We start from the raw sequence: 16365 nt of genomic DNA, 5'->3' as shown, positions 1-16365 counted from the left end.
TTACTATGTTACCTCTAGCTTGGATACAAGACATGATACAGGGGGCATGGAGGCTCTTGTACCCTGTTGTACCACCTCTAGCTAGGATGCAAGATGTGATACGGGCGGGCATGGAGGCTCTTGTACCCTGTTGTACCGCCTCTAGCTAGGATGCAAGATGTGATACGGGCGGGCATGGAGGCTCTACGCTGATTTAACCGCCTCTAGCTTGGATACAAGATGTGATACGGGCGGTTCAAGATGTGATGGAGGTTCTACTACTCTGTTGGACTGCCTCTAGCTTGTATGCAAGATGTGATGCAGGCAGGCATGGATGCTCTAGTACCCTGTTAGGCCGTGTAGCTCGGATGCAAGATGTGATACGCGTGGGCCTGGAGTCTCTAGTACCCCGTTGTACCGCTTCTGCTTACCCTGCTTACCTGTCAGATGAATCTCTTCTTCTGCATGCGGATGTGCCGCAAGCACGCCACTGGCACATACGCTGTACAGATTTCTCTGCGCCATCACCTAGGCAATGATGCAAAACCGCGACACAATGCTAATTGCGGAAGTGCCGCGGCAGGGATGGTTTCCATTTACTTCAATGAAAGTCGTCAATGTATATTCTCCTCTAAAATAGAGCATGCTGGGATTTTATTTTCGGTAGTAGCTGCTGCAGATAAAATCCGCTGGTGTGCATGAAGAGAGGAATCTCCACACACATCAATGGACACATTGAGCAGCGGATCGCCCCCACGCCTGCACAGAATCCGCTGCTTAATTTGCCCCATGTGCATGAGGCCTAAATCTCCCTGCTTGGACTAAAGTTCAAATCAACCCACTTTCCAGACTTCCTCATGTTTGTTGCTGCTACAAGAACAAATCTGTATAATAATCTTAAAAATATTTGCATTATATAAATGTGTAGCCAGACTTTGTATTCTAGGATAATCAGGGGGTGCAGGACATTGTACAGCTGTATGGGGTTACCCCCTTACCAATGTGTTCCTATAGGGAAAGGTATTTCTGTGCTTGTTGTTACTCTAGTGCAGTGATGGCGAACCTTTTAGAGACCGAGTGCCCAAACTGCAACCCAAAACCCACTTTTTTACCGCAAGGTGCCAACACGGCAGGAGGCGGGGCTTATCACGACGTATGACTTTACCGGCATCATTCTAAAAAGGACAGGGCCGCTTCAAAATAGACAGGGCGCAGATTTTGACTGCTTTTTGGATGCGGAAATACTGCAGAATGTCCTCAGCAGAACTTTCTGTGGAAAATTCTGCAGCATTTCCGCATCCAAAAAGCAGTCAAAATCTGCACCTTGTCTATTTTGAAACAGCCCTGCCCATTTCCGCCACAGGTAAACATGCCCCAGAGATAATAGCGACACCCCACAGCGATAATAGTGACACCCCCCCAGCGATAATAGTGACCCCCCCACAATGATAGTGACATGCCACAGCGGCCCCCAGTATAATAGTGACCCCCCCAGCAGTAATATTAGTGACACTCCCAGAGCGGCCCCCAAGCAGTAATAGTGACATCCCCAGCGGCCCCCCAGCAGTAATAATAGTGACACCCCCCAGCAGTAATAATAGTGACACCCCCCCAGCGGCCACCCAGCAGTAATAATAGTGACACCCAGAGGCGTAAATTAAAGCTCCTGGGCCCCAATGCAAAATGTGTAGCAGGGCCCCTAATTATAATGTTTCATTAATAGTACTGGGCTACCTATATGGAGAAGAGAGGCCTTATGGGCCCTCTAAAGCTCCTGGGCCCGGGTGCAACCGCATCCCTTGCACCCACTATAATTATGCCCCTGGTGACACCCCCCAGCGGCCCCCAGCATTAATAATACCCCCCCACCAGTGGTCCCCCAGTAGTAATAATGCCCCATATCGGTCCCCCAGCAGTAATAATGCCCCCCAGCAGTAATAATGCCCCCCCAGCGCAGATAGCAGCGCTGATGGCAGCGAGCTGATGAGTGAATGCCGGCAGGGAAGCTGCGGCCCCTGCAGGCATTCACTAACGTGGTGAGCGGCCAATGGTGACACGTGCCAGCAGGGAGGGCTCTGTGTGCCGCCTCTGGAACACATGCCATAGGTTCGCCACCACTGCTCTAGTGTATATTTACCAGGTGGTGAAATAACCACAGTAAGGCTGATGTTTTAGGGCTCATTCACACTAGCGTTTTCCTTTCCGTTTTGCTGATCCGTTGTGTGAACGGCGAAATCGAAAGATAACGTTTCCATTTTCAAGCCCATAGAAATGTATTGAAGCTGAGGCATTTCAGCATTTTCCGTCTTCCTTCTGTCTTTGTACCCTGGATCAAAAGAGAAGACTGGCGTTCTTTCGTTTCCAGTTTTGGAAACCGAATACGGATGGATCCTCTTTTATTTACCAGAGAAGAAAGAAGCTTGAGGGCTCAGTGGCTAGCACTATTGCCTCGTAACACTGGGCTTCTAGATGCATGTTTGACTATGGAGAACATCTGCATGGAGGTTGTATGTTCTCTTTGTGTTTATTGATCCCCTCCTCTGGCAAAGTAGGAGAAGGAAGGAAAGAAAAAGCTTGATGGCTCAGAGGGTAGCACTATTGCCTTGTAAGGGCTTATGCCACGGCCGTGACGGGCTCCGCAAGTGGAATACCACAGCGGAGTCCGTCACGGTGGCCCCCCAAAGACCCCATACTTACCTCCCGGTTCTGCTGTGCAAGTCCTGCATGGCGCGCCGGCATGCATGCGCAGTACAGCGCATAACGCAACGGCAGTGTCATATAACGCCGCTGGCGGTGAGCGGGGCGCGTATTCACGCTATACTTCTGCTGTGCTACAGCGGAAGTATAGCATGACGCTGGCTTCCATTGACTACAAAGGAAGCGGACGCGCGTATTCCCATGGCAAATAGGACATGCCGCGGGTTATTTCACGCTGCGGAATTCCGCAGTGTGAACATTGAGCTGTTAGGTTCAAAAGAACCGAATAGCTGCGGTGTAATGCCGCATTTTATGCGGTGGAAATCCGTCCGTGGGCATTAGCCCTAACACTGGAGTTCTAGGTTCATGTCTGGCTATGGAGAACATCTGTATGGAGGTTGTGTGTTCTCTTTGTATTTATTCTTCCTGCTCTTCTATTTCTCTAGCAATGATAGAACAAGTGTTGTGGCTCCGTTGTCAGCAGGGCTGTCTTAAAGTGCTGGAGTTGCAGGTTAAAATCTGATGAAGGGTGATGTCTGGAAGACGTTCTTCAAAGTTTATATTGCCCTTGATGAGATTTGAACCTAGGACCCCAGCACGGCAAGGCAGCAGTGCCAACTATTGAGCTGCTTTCATTAAATCATCACCACCAGCACACAGAATGCAGCCAAAACGGGAAATATAAAACAGATTGCTTGAGGTTCCATCCGCCTCCAATTGCATACAATGCAATACTAAAGGATCCATCTGTATTCAGTTCCCAAAACTGGAAACAAAAGAGCAACAGTCTGCTCTTCTGGTCCAGAGTAAAAAAAATAGACAGAAAATACAGAAAGGGCTTGAAACGGAAGACCAACCACTTCAATACATTTCTATGGGCTTGAAAATGGAAACATTTTCTTTCTGTTTTGTTGTTCCTACAATGGATCAGCAAACGGGAAATGAAAACACTAGTGTGAACGAGCCCTATAACATTAACCCTTTGCAATCCATTTTTGGATTCAGCGTTTCCTAGGAGGCTTTCTCTTTCTGCCATTATACAATGGCGCCATCTGCAGGCTAAAGCCAGTACTGCGGTATGGGACATGCTGGAGAGGCCCCCAACAGCACAACCAGACAACAGCACAACCAGTAATATACAGCAAGAATATCCTGCCGGACGTCTTCCGACGTCGAAGCTGTACAATCTTCAATCAAAATGTCTTTAGACGTCAGACAGTGGATTGGAAAGGGTTAACCTTAGGGCAGCTTCACACGAGCGTAAGCGCAAAAGCACCCACGATAGCGCGACTTTTTTGCACAGTAAGCCACTGAGACATCCAGCTTCTTCCTTTTCTCCGGAGGAGAAGTAGAACATTTATTTCTCATTCTTCTCCTCCTTTTCCTTTACCTCATTGTCTTTCACTTTCTTCTTCTTCTCCTCTGGCGGAGGAGGAGAAGAAAGAAAAAAGCATATTGGCTTAGTCATGACCACTGTTGCCTTGCTGTGCTGGGGTCCTAGGTGCAAATTTGACAAAAGACAACAGCTCCTTGGACTTTATATGTGCTCTTTGTATTTCTTGTTCTTCTCTTCCTCCTCCAGAAAAGTAAGAAGGAAGAACAAGGATGTTGGCTTAGCACTGTTCCCTTGCAGTGCTAAAATTTAAGGTTCAAATCTTACCAAGGATGTTGTCTGTTTTGGTTTTTAGTGTCTCTATGTGCTTATTCTTCTTGTGCTTCTATTTGTCTGATGAGGGAAGAACATGTGTGGTGGCTCAGCTGTTAGCACTGTTGCCTTGCAGCACTAGAATTGTAGGTTCAAATCTGACCAAGGTTGATGGCTGTATGGAGTTTTTCAAAGTTGACGTTTCTCTTAACTTTCAGCAGTGGGATTACATAGTGCTGGTCACACATAGGGTATATATAAGGCACGCAGGTGCTGAGGTGTAACTTGATTTGGGGGCCCCAATACAAAATCTATAACAGGGCCCCCAACTATAATGTTTTATTCATACAACTAGGCTCCCTATATGGAGAAGAAAGGCGGGTATTGGTGTACCTTGACGCCACCAGAAGCTAGGGGTTTGACAGGAATTGCATAGAGGAATGCCTCTGTCCCACCTCTAGTTCCCGATTGGTTGAAGTCTTTATGGATTTTTGCCTGGGCAGGAGAGTTAGGGTTATTTTTCCTGTTGTGCTTACATTATATGTAAGCCTAACAGGAAAAGTAAGGCTAACCGTAACGCTCCAGCCCAGGCAAAAATCCACACCGACGCTGCTGCTATGACCTGGGACTGTCCTGCTGCCGCCGGGTCTCCTGCTGTCACCGCTGCCTCTTTGCTGCCACTGCCTTTTTCCTGGCGCTGCCTCTTCTCCTGCCGCTGCCTATTCTCCAGGCACCGCCTCTGCCGCCGTGTCTCCCCCTGCTGCCGGCTCTCGTACAGTCCCCGCAGCCGCCATCACCTCTCCTCTCGCTCCTGCGGCCGTGGTGGCCGCCGCCACTCCCACTCTTCCCGCTGTCCTCCCTGACGAACAACGGCACTTGGGGGATGAAACACGCCCCTGGCCAATCACAAGCTGGGGGCATTACTCCATGTCAAAACTGCTGTCTTATGTTGCAATCCTTAACTTCTGGTGGCAACATAGTACACCAGTATCAGAGAGGCCTTATGGGGCCCCTAAGGCTCCTGGGCCCAGGTGCAACCACATCCCCTATAGTTACACCCATGACAGGTGTTTTGGTGCGTGTTGATTGTTGGAGCAGCAGATAGTAAGATAAAGCAACCTACAATCGAGAACCCGATGAGCCTTGGAGGTGTTACATACCAGGTTGTTGGGGCCAAGCTTCACAAGCAAAGAAACTTGGACCAGACATTAAAGGGTCCATCTTGCCTGCACCTAACTCTGGGTCTGTGTTTTGCCCTTTTTTATCACCCATGTTTCCCTATGAAGCCTTCTTATTATCACATCACAAAACACGAACTTGCGATTTTCGTGCGATGCAATGTGTTTTTAACATTAGAAACTCCTATTGTGTATTGCGAAAAAATCGTAAGCGGCAGGGATGTTTTGCAAGAAAACGCATCGCTGGTGCTCAGACATCCCAGGAGCAAAGTTGCGATTTTACCGCGATTTTCTCACAGCGTTTCACGATCGGCAGTGGGAAGGCGCCCTAAAGGGATTGCTTCACAATTGACTGTAAGATGTGCCAAAACATGTGCCATTGTATCATGTGTGCCAAATTGGAGTCAAATTTTGGCAAAATAAAATTGAGCATGTTCCATTGGCACTTGTTGATTGGCTAGGGCTCTGACATATAAAGGACAACTTTTGCTGCACCACAAGAACCCGGGGTGTGCTGCAGTAAGCTGAAGTTGTTACTGGCGCTGACTAAGTGGAGGAGCAATAGACTGCAAGGAAGCTGAGCTTCTTCCTATGAGAGAGAGTGAGAAAGAAGCAGCAGGGGATTCCCGTGACTATGAGAAGAAACTTCTTGGAGAGCACAGAGGATGCTGTGTAGAGGAACTAGAGGCTGCTTGCTGCAAAGAGGAAAAAAGTAGCTGTGTTACAGCCATCACCTGATGGGAGATAGCTAAGTGCAAAAAAAAAGCGAGAACAATGCGGTAGAGTTACACTCCTGACTTGGGATAAGCCTGAGTCATTAGTAGTGTAATTCCCACACATGTGAACTGTAAGTGTGACCACTCTCCATCCACATTGAAATTCCCGACTCACAGTGAGATTGCTCTGACTAGTTCAGGAGCGCCAGCTCCGCCAATCAGAGCCGGCGCTCAATGCACCAATCACAGCCATTCAATGAATGATTGTGGTTGGTGCATCCAGCGCTGGCGGCGATTGGCTGAGCCTACTGACAGTCAGTAGGCTTAGCCAATCAGAGCAATCTCTTGCTGGAGACAGTGTCTTTAAACCTCGTCACTAACAAAAGATGCTCTGTTGGCGATGACAAGTGCTGGGAGCTCTGGGGAGCAGCGTCAGGGACCCGGACAGCGCCAGCTAGGTGAGTATTGATTCTTTTTTTCAGCATCCTTGGCTGTGTTTTCATCCAAAATGTTGTCAAAGATGCACGACAACGCTGCATAAACCGCTGTAAATGAAGCGTTTTTCAACGCCTTTGTGAGGAAGGCCTAAAGCAGTTTAAGATCTTTCACTGAGATATTAGGTTACTTGTAAACAAGGATAGTTTATTATCATGAACTAGATATTTTACACTGAAATGTACTCTGTAACTTCAGGGTTCATTGCTATACTGCAGAGCTGTCCATTGGGGGGCAAATATCCTGTTTCCCTGAAAATAAGACATACCCTGAAAATAAGACATAGCATGATTTTCCAGAATTTTTGAGGATGCAAAATGAGTTTTCAGGCTTTTTGAGGATGCTTGAAATATAAGCCCTGCTCCAAAATTAAGCCCTGCTAACAGTTAATTAAAAAAGTCAATTTAAATAGTGTCCAGGCAGCTATACATGTAAAAAAGTTAAACCTTTTTGAACAAAAATTAATATAAGACACTGTCTTATTTTTTGGGAAACAAGGTAGGTATGTTATCAACCTCTACTGTGACAGTATATTAGTCCTTGAAAGAGGAGATCACTCTTATTAATGCGCAGCAAAGATACGCTCACTTTTCTAACAATGCAATTAACTTAAGAAGAGTTTTTGTTTTACTTGCCAGATGTGACTAGCGGAATATACTTTTGACAATTCTTCAGTCTTGACCTCCTCAGTTCTGTTTCTCAGATTTTGCAGGTGAATCTCATTGTTGTTTCTTTGGCACTACTACTTGGCTACCACCTCTCAGTTCTCTCAAGACCTTCTCTCCCAGCCATCCAACTGCCATGACCTTGGCTCCAGGACCAGGCTTCTCTATGCCCACGTCAGGACCAAAGATGATACTACCAGCACAGCTCACTTCAAGACTGAGAAACTGTCCGAAACACAAACCTCCTCAAGTAATGGCTGAATCTCATGCATTTACACAAAACTGACACTAGAGGGCAGCAATATATAAACATTTGTATTACTCCACTCCTGTATAGAGCAGACATTAATACGGTATACACGTGCATACATTGTGATACCACACAAAATAGTTCATAAATAACATTTATTCAATGTCAGCAACATTTCTAAGGCCTCATGTCCACGGGCGGGTCAGATTCTGCATTTGGGAGCCTGCAGTGGAATCCGTCCTTTGCCACAGTCAAGGACCACGCTTACCTGTCCGGGTCTTATTTTTTCTGTACTGCAGAAGCACCGGCTAGTAGAGTTTTTTTTTAAACTCCTGCTTTCCCGTGGAATCCACGGCCGGTCCGCAATGTCAATTCCGGTAGCGGTAGCCGGCTGTCACTGATAGCCGGCCTCCCGCTGCAACAGCGGGGGTGCATCGGAGATGATCTCCCTGCTGTTAACCCCTTTCCTGCCACGATCTATGTAGATCGCAGCATGGGAAGGGTTCACAGAGGGAGCGCGCTCCCTCTGTGACTTCAGCCGGCTCTCACGATGTTATTGCAGAGAGCCCGGCTGGTTGCCATGGCAACAGGATGCCAGATACTAGCGTACTGTATTGCCATTGCCTATGATCGCTGTAATAAGCGATAAGGCATTGCAGAAGAGAAGTCCTGCCATGCCTTATCATAGCGATCATCAGTGGTATGGTGCAAGTCCCTCAGAGGAACACAGATGGTGTAAAAAAAAAAAAAATAATAATGTACAAAAATTAAAAATGTAAAAAAACACCCTTTTTTATGTGTTTTCTCATATTAACATAAAAAAAGTTAAAAAAACAAAAAATAATAATATTTGGTATCGTTGTGTCTGTAAAGGCCCATACATCAAATCGAAAACGCTTTTTATCCTGCGCGGATAAAAAAAAGCGTAAAAAAAACGCTAAAAAACTGAGGCAAAATGCTAATTTTTAGCATTTTGCCTCCCAAAAAACCCAATAAAAGTGATCCAAAAACCCGTATGTACCCCAACATTGTACTAATAAAAACTACAGCTCGTCTCGCAAAAAATAAGCCATCACAGAGCTCCGTACATAAAAAAATAAAAACGTTACAGGACTTTGAATGCAGCAATTTAGAACAAAAAAAGATTTCCAAAAAAAGGGGTTTTATTACAGAAAAGTGGAAAAGCCTAAAAAAAATGTAAGAATTTTGGTATCGTTGTAACCGTACCGGTCCGCAGAAAAAATGGAATGTGTAATTTATGCTGCATAATTAACACTTCAAAAAAAAAAAAAAAAATCTATGGCAGGATTGATGCATTTTCTCTCTCTACGATCATAAAAAAATAATAAGTTTTACAATATAGTCTATGTACCCAGAAATGGTACCAATACAAACTACAGTTCGCCATGCAAAAAACAAGCCCTTATACGGCCGCATCGACGGAAAAATAGAAAAGTTATGGCTTTTCTGTACTAAAGGGGTTAAAGAACATTCCCCACATCAAATTTTTTAGGGACCAATTCAGTTTTGAAGTGGCTTTGAGTGCCTATATAACAACCACCACTATTCCCTCATAAATCGCTCCATTTCAAAAACTATGCAGTTGAGACTAGAGGTGAGCGTTAGATGGCACGTCTGGTATCTCAGCAATGATATGTCTCAGTGGACCAATTGACCGACCAAAGGTGGGGAAGTTACACAAATTTCCACAATGACCATGCAGCATACCTTGCATCAACTAGGGTTCAATAGCTGGAGACTGGCAAGGGTGCCCCTGATGACCCCATGTCATCATCAACTACACCTCTCATGGGCCATGGAAAGATGTCAATGGACCTTGGATACATAATGAGTCCTGCTGAACCTTGCGGGTGACCAATGACCAAAGAACATGACCAATGACTTAAAGGGGTTTTGTCATTAAAAAAAAAAATCAATACTTACCTATTTCCCCCAGGCCATCTTCTTACCGCATCTTCTCTTCGCTGATATTCTCCAGTCCCCCGAGTCACCTCACTGCAAGCCGTCCAGATCCTCTGCTTCCTTGTTATGGTACGTCCATTGCCGACATTCTTCTTCCTGCCGTGCAATGTACACTATGTCACTAGTGATGTAACGTTCACTGCCTAGCAAGAAATGCCAAGCTATTGCCAAAACTGTGCATGCATGCGGTTCTGCCACGAGAGTTCATATACTAGTGGAGAGAGCCAATATTTTGGCACTCCCTGCTAGGCTATGAACGCTTCCTAACTAGTGACACAGTGTACATTGCCCTGCTGGAAGGAGAATGCCGGCAATGTATGCTTCGTCACCGGAAAAAGAAGAATCGTCCGGCTGTAGGTGAGGTTTCCCGGGGGACTGCAGGAACCAGGAGAAGATCGGCGAGGAGAAGATGCGGTAAGTAGGCTGCCTGGGGAGGAAAAGGTTTAGAATTTTTATTTCTAGTGACGCCTTTAAAAATAAGAGGGAAAGAGCCAGGACATCAAGGGCTGCAGAGACCTCGTAACAACATGAGGCCCACATTTAAAAAGAGAGGGGAAGAGCCAATGTGTCAAGGGCATCAGAAAGGCCAGGCACGCTGGGTATAAAAGCTAGTAAAGAATACATTTAAGTTAAAAAAAACTTGAACAAGAAAGTTGATATTGGAGCTGATTGTTTTAATTTAGGCAACATTCTACAATTTAAAGGCAGGGAAAGATGATTACACGATTGTTTTAGTATTGCCCTTGTTGCCACTTACTTCACATTGTTGATTATGCGTAGAGATGAGCGAGTATACTCGCTAAGGAGCGAGTAGTGCCTTAGCCGAGTATCTCCCTGCCCGTCTCTAAAGATTCAGGGGCCGGCGGGGGAAAGCGGGGAGGAACGGAGGGGAGATCTCTCTCTCTCTCCCCCCCCCCCCCTGCTCCCCCCCACAACTCACCTCTCACCCGCACCAGCCCCCAAATCTTTTGATACGAGCGGGCAGATACTCGGCGAAGGTGTTACTCGCTCGAGTAATGTGTCTTAGCGAGTACACTCGCTCATCTCTACTTATGACTGTTATTTATTATACAGTTCGTTATGGAGATACCAATTCTGAATATATTTTCCAATCTTTATACGATGAAGTTAATGCTGTATTATATTCTACTTTTTGCGACTTTATTTTTATAATGGCTACTATCATTTTAGTTGCCATTTGTGTAAGCTGTGGTCTACTAGCATTAGGGGGTCCATTCCAGTTGCTGTTTTCTTGCTCCATTATGGCAGCAGGAGAATGGAATCCCTACCAGACCAGATCCGACCTATGATGGAACCGAATGGCACCGAACGGACCACATTGACTATAATGGTGTCCATTTGGCTTTGGTTATGATGTCTGGCATGCTGCTCTATTTCATATGGGATTTTTGGACGCATCTACAACTGAGGCCTCGAACTGAGCCTCCGAAGCAGATGTGAATAGGGCCTAAGACTTCTCATCGTTATGTTTTAACTATAAATGTAAATATTTGGGGACTTATAAGGTATTGAAAAAATGTTATTTTTAATCAATTTTCACAATGGTTTTATGGGTTTTGTTTGTATGGCATTCACCATGTGATATAATGCCAATCCAAGGGGCATGAGTGTGCCAAAGGGGTGACAGAGGGTAAACAATTAGGATTGGAGTTATCCCTGTTCCCAGGATGTCAGCTGTTAGTTGCGTTCAGCGCTCGCTAGTGGTGGCACAGATCTTGTGCCTGCAATATCAGCATGATGTGCATTAAGGCACTTTGTGCTTCGTGTATAGCTACAGCGCCATAGATGTTCATCAAATGTCGTCAAGACATTAAAAAGCTTGCTCTATGGAAGGTTCACTGACCACAATTAACTGTAAACCTCTAGTGGGTTAAGGAACAGGAACATTTGGCTCCCGTATTATGTCACTCTCCTGTTGTACATGTATTGCCCAGGAGGGGGCCATCCTGCTTAGCCAAAGTAGTAAGTGCTAGCACTCACAAACCAACAAAATAAAAGCGAATGGAAAAATTCAGTGAAAAAGGAGATTCTTTAAAAAAACATAGGTGTTTTTGCTTTCTAACTGCTCTCAATTGAATATGATCCTGGAATATACTAAGCTCAAAAGTAATATGAAATGCTGTTATGCTTGTATTGTGTATATATGGGCAGTAACAATCGCTTCTCTAAGACCATTGCTGATGTATTTCCTTCTTGGCATTTTGTTAACAAACCTTAATGCTCCAGACCAGCAGACTGCTAAAACTTCTGCTTTTAAAGAAATAGTCACACTTGCTGATGATCAATTAATCAAGGGCATTTGATTAGCAGCACCTGGCTGCTATTTATGTCAGAACCAGCAATTCTCGGGGGCCCCGTGCCCACACCACCGGTCCTGCCACCCGGGTTACAGGAGTGCGGCGTAGGGGAGCCCCGGTTCTTGTGATCTCCCCGGGCCGCTGTCAGACTGGTCGCCGCCGGGTTGCTAGGGAGGCAGCAGGTGCTTCTCTAGGCACTTGACTACCAGGCTGGCTTCCCTAGTAACTGTCTGTGCTGCAGACTGGGGGTGTGTCCCCAGCACCTCCCTGATTAGCCCTGCTGCTGTCAGGCTCCCCGCCCCTATCGGCTTCTGGGGCGGGAGCGCTGACAGCATTTAAAAAGGTGTGTTTTCCTTTCAGCCCTTGCCAGTGTTAGTTTGGTCTTCCAGCTGCACCCGCGTATTCTTTTGACTCCTGTTTGTGACCCCGGCTTTCCTGACCTCTGCTTTTGGACCTTGACTACGTTTTTGCCTGACCCCCCTGTACTGCGTACCCTCCTGTTGCCGACCCGGATTGTCTGACCATTCTACCGTTGTTTGTCTTCAGTGTCTGTTTGTCTTCCCGTGTCCCGCTTCCCTAGTGAGGGTAGGGACCGCCGCCCAGTTGTCGCCCTGGGGGTTAGCCCAGGGGGGCAAGTAGGCAGGGACAGGGGTTGCGGGATATCTCAGGGACCCCCATATCCCGGACACTGTCCTGACAGTAACACTGGCCGAACGAAGGTCAGACCCTTGCATCCGCCCGGCAACTCTGAACCCCTCGATGGAGGCCATGGCAGCTTTAGCGAACCAGGTCCAGTTCCTTACGAACCTTGCCCAGGACCTAACAGCCCGCTTGCAGCGACAGGAACAAGCGGCAGCTGCAGGTCCCATGCAGCCCCCTTCCGCTCCAGGAACAATGACAGAACCTCGAGCCACGCTTCCGGATTGTTTCTCCGGAGAGAGAAGTCAGTTTTTCGCATTTAGAGAGAGCTGCAAGCTCTACTTTGATCTCCGCCCCCACTCCTCTGGTACTGAATACCAGAAAGTGGGAATTGTAATTACCCGCCTGAGGGGAGAGCCCCAAAATTGGGCTTTCTCATTACCTGCTGGCTCTCCCGCCCGACTATCCCTTGACGCCTTTTTTTCCGCCTTGGGTCAAATTTATGACGAACCCGACCGTGCCGGCTACGCAGTCTCCAAGCTTCTGGCCCTGCGCCAGGGTTGCAAGATGGCGGAGGACTACTGTTCCCAATTCCGCCAGCACTGTACAGAATCCGGGTGGAATGATGCCGCCCTAAAAGACCTATTTTTGACCGGTCTGTCTGAGGGTCTTAAGGACCTACTCGTGGCCCACCCGGAGCCAAGAACCCTGGAGCAAGCCATGTCGCTGGCTATTCGGGCTGACCGACGTTTGAGGGCCAGACACGCCGCTCGGACCACTCCACTCCCCACGCCCACTTCTTCTACTGACCCGACTTTTCCACCTCCCACCACCGAGGCCATGGAGCTGGGAGCCATGAACCCCAAGCAGCGACGGGAAAATCGCCTGAAGAAGAACCTCTGCTTCTACTGTGGGGAGCCGGGTCACCGCATTGCAACCTGCGCCAAGAAGCCATGGCAGGGAAAACGTCCGCTCCTAGGCAGTTGTCCGGAGGACTGTCTAGGAGCCAAGGTACTCCCTGTGTTGTCCAAAATGTTATTGCCTTGCACCCTAGAATTCCATTCTTTCCACCGTACTGGGCAAGCCTTCGTTGATTCTGGGGCTGCTGCTAATTTCGTTAACTTTAATTTCGTTGCTCAACTGTCCGGGGTTCTGTTACGTTTAGAGACTCCGATTCTTGTTTCAGGAGTGGACTCCACTCCACTGCAAGCAGGGGTAGTTAATCTGGTTACCCCCGAGGTAAGGTTTACTATAGGAGCCCTACATGTTGAAACCTGCACATTTCTGGTGATGAGAGATTTGTCTGTGGACGTCGTCCTAGGTCTCCCCTGGCTCCGGGAGCACAACCCGGTAGTAAATTGGGACACGTTGGAACTGGTAGAGTGGGGTCCCCGCTGTGCCAACCACCTATGTCCGGTGGAGGTGGGGATCTCCACCTGCGAGGGGATTCCCCTACCAGATTACCTCTCCGAGTTCTCGGATGTCTTCTCCAAGCAATTATCTGAAGCCCTGCCCCCTCATAGGGAATGGGACTGTAAAATCGATTTGATTCCTGGGGCCAAACTTCCTAAGGGCCGCATTTATAATGTTACGGTTCCAGAGAGAGAATCCATGAGGGACTATATCCAGGACAGCTTGGCCAAGGGGCACATCCGGCCCTCAGAATCCCCGGTGGGTGCCGGGTTTTTCTTCGTCGAGAAAAAGGATGGGGGTCTCCGGCCCTGTATTGACTATAGAGAGCTAAATAAGATCACAGTCAGAAACCAGTATGCCCTTCCGCTCATTCCTGACCTCCTCAACCAGGTCGCTGGTGCCCAATGGTTTTCTAAACTTGATCTCAGGGGGGCATACAACCTCATTCGCATTCGGGAGGGGGATGAGTGGAAAACTGCCTTCAATACGCCTCTCGGTCATTTTGAATACCTAGTAATGCCTTTTGGCTTGTGTAACGCCCCCGCCATTTTTCAGGGGTACATGAATTCTGTGTTTCAGGATATCATGGGGGTGTTTGTCGTTGTATATCTAGACGACATTCTGATTTTTTCCTCCGACTTGCCGAGTCACCGTACTCATGTTCAAACCGTGCTAGCTCGACTCAGACATAACAAGCTGTTTGCTAAGCTCGAGAAATGTGTTTTTGGGGTACAAAAGATATCATTCTTGGGGTATATCATCACGCCATGCGACTTCCAGATGGATCCTGGGAAGGTGAAAGCCATCACGGAGTGGGCCCGGCCAGGTACCTTGAAAGCTCTTCAACGCTTCCTCGGCTTCGCCAATTACTATCGCAAGTTCATCAAAGACTTCTCCGTGGTGGCTAAACCTCTAACGGACCTCACCAGAAAGGGAGCAGATGTGAGTACCTGGTCTTCTGAGGCTCTGAGGGCCTTCGATAACCTAAAGGCGGCGTTCTCTTCAGCGCCTGTCCTGGTACAACCGGATCTGTCCTGCCCATTTGTGGTGGAGGTAGATGCCTCAGAGTTTGGTGTGGGAGCGGTACTGTCCCAAGGGCCCTCCACACTCACTAACCTTAGACCGTGTGCCTATTTTTCTAGAAAGTTCTCTTCCACTGAACGGAACTACGATATAGGCAACCGGGAATTGCTGGCTATTAAGTGGGCTTTTGAGGAGTGGAGGCATTTTTTGGAAGGAGCTCGTCACCAGATCACGGTACTCACAGACCATAAAAACCTCACCTATTTAGATTCCGCTAAGAGGGTAAATGCTCGGCAAGCCCGCTGGGCCTTGTTTTTCTCTCGGTTCAATTTTGTTGTTACCTATAGACCCGGTTCTAAAAATGTCAAGGCAGACGCCCTGTCTAGGAGTTTTGGTTCTCCGGAACCTTCCGAGTCTGAGCCTGAGAGCATTCTCTCTCCTGGAGTGGTCCTCGCTGCTGTCTCCTCCGACCTTTCACCTCTCATACACGCTGCTCAACAATCCGCCCCTGAAGCCCTTCCGGAAGGCAAATTTTTTGTTCCGTTGTCACTGAGATTGAAAGTGTTAGAGGAGACACATGCTTCAGTCCTAGCTGGACACCCCGGTATCAGGGGTACACTAGAGTTAGTATCCAGACTCTATTGGTGGCCGCACATGGCCAGGGATGTACGGTTATTTGTGTCCGCGTGCCCGGTTTGCGCAAGGGGGAAGAATCTCAGGAGACGTCCTGAGGGTCCTCTTCTTCCCTTGCCCATTCCGTCCAGGCCATGGTCCCATTTGTCCATGGATTTTATTACTGATCTGCCATCCTCGCTGGGGAATACGGTCATTTGGGTCATAGTTGACCGTTTTTCTAAAATGTCACATTTCGTTCCGCTTTGCAAGTTACCTAACGCCAAACTTCTGTCTGAAATGTTCATCAAGGAGATTGTTCGGCTACATGGGGTCCCCGAGGATATTGTGTCAGATAGAGGGGTACAGTTCGTCGCTCGCTTCTGGCGAGCTTTTTGTAAAAACCTAAATGTCAATTTGTCTTTTTCCTCCGCCTTCCATCCCGAGAGTAACGGACAAACAGAACGGATGAATCAAGAACTTATCCAGTACCTGCGACTTTTTGTCTCTGATAACCAGTTTCAGTGGGCCAACTACCTGCCTCTCGCCGAATTTGCTATTAACAACCATGTTAACTCGTCATCTCAAGTGTCACCTTTTTTTTGTAACTATGGGTTCCATCCCCGATTCTCGCTTTCTACTCCCCTTGTCTCGAACAATCCGGCCGCTGACATATCCTCTGAGGAACTGTGCACAGTTTGGGCCCAGGTTCGTAAGAACCTTCAGGGCTCCCAAGAGAAGCTACGTAAATA

Source organism: Eleutherodactylus coqui, chromosome 9 (assembly GCF_035609145.1).
Source record: "Eleutherodactylus coqui strain aEleCoq1 chromosome 9, aEleCoq1.hap1, whole genome shotgun sequence".
NCBI classification, from domain to species: domain Eukaryota; kingdom Metazoa; phylum Chordata; class Amphibia; order Anura; family Eleutherodactylidae; genus Eleutherodactylus; species Eleutherodactylus coqui.
Note: the sequence above shows the minus strand (reverse complement) of the source record.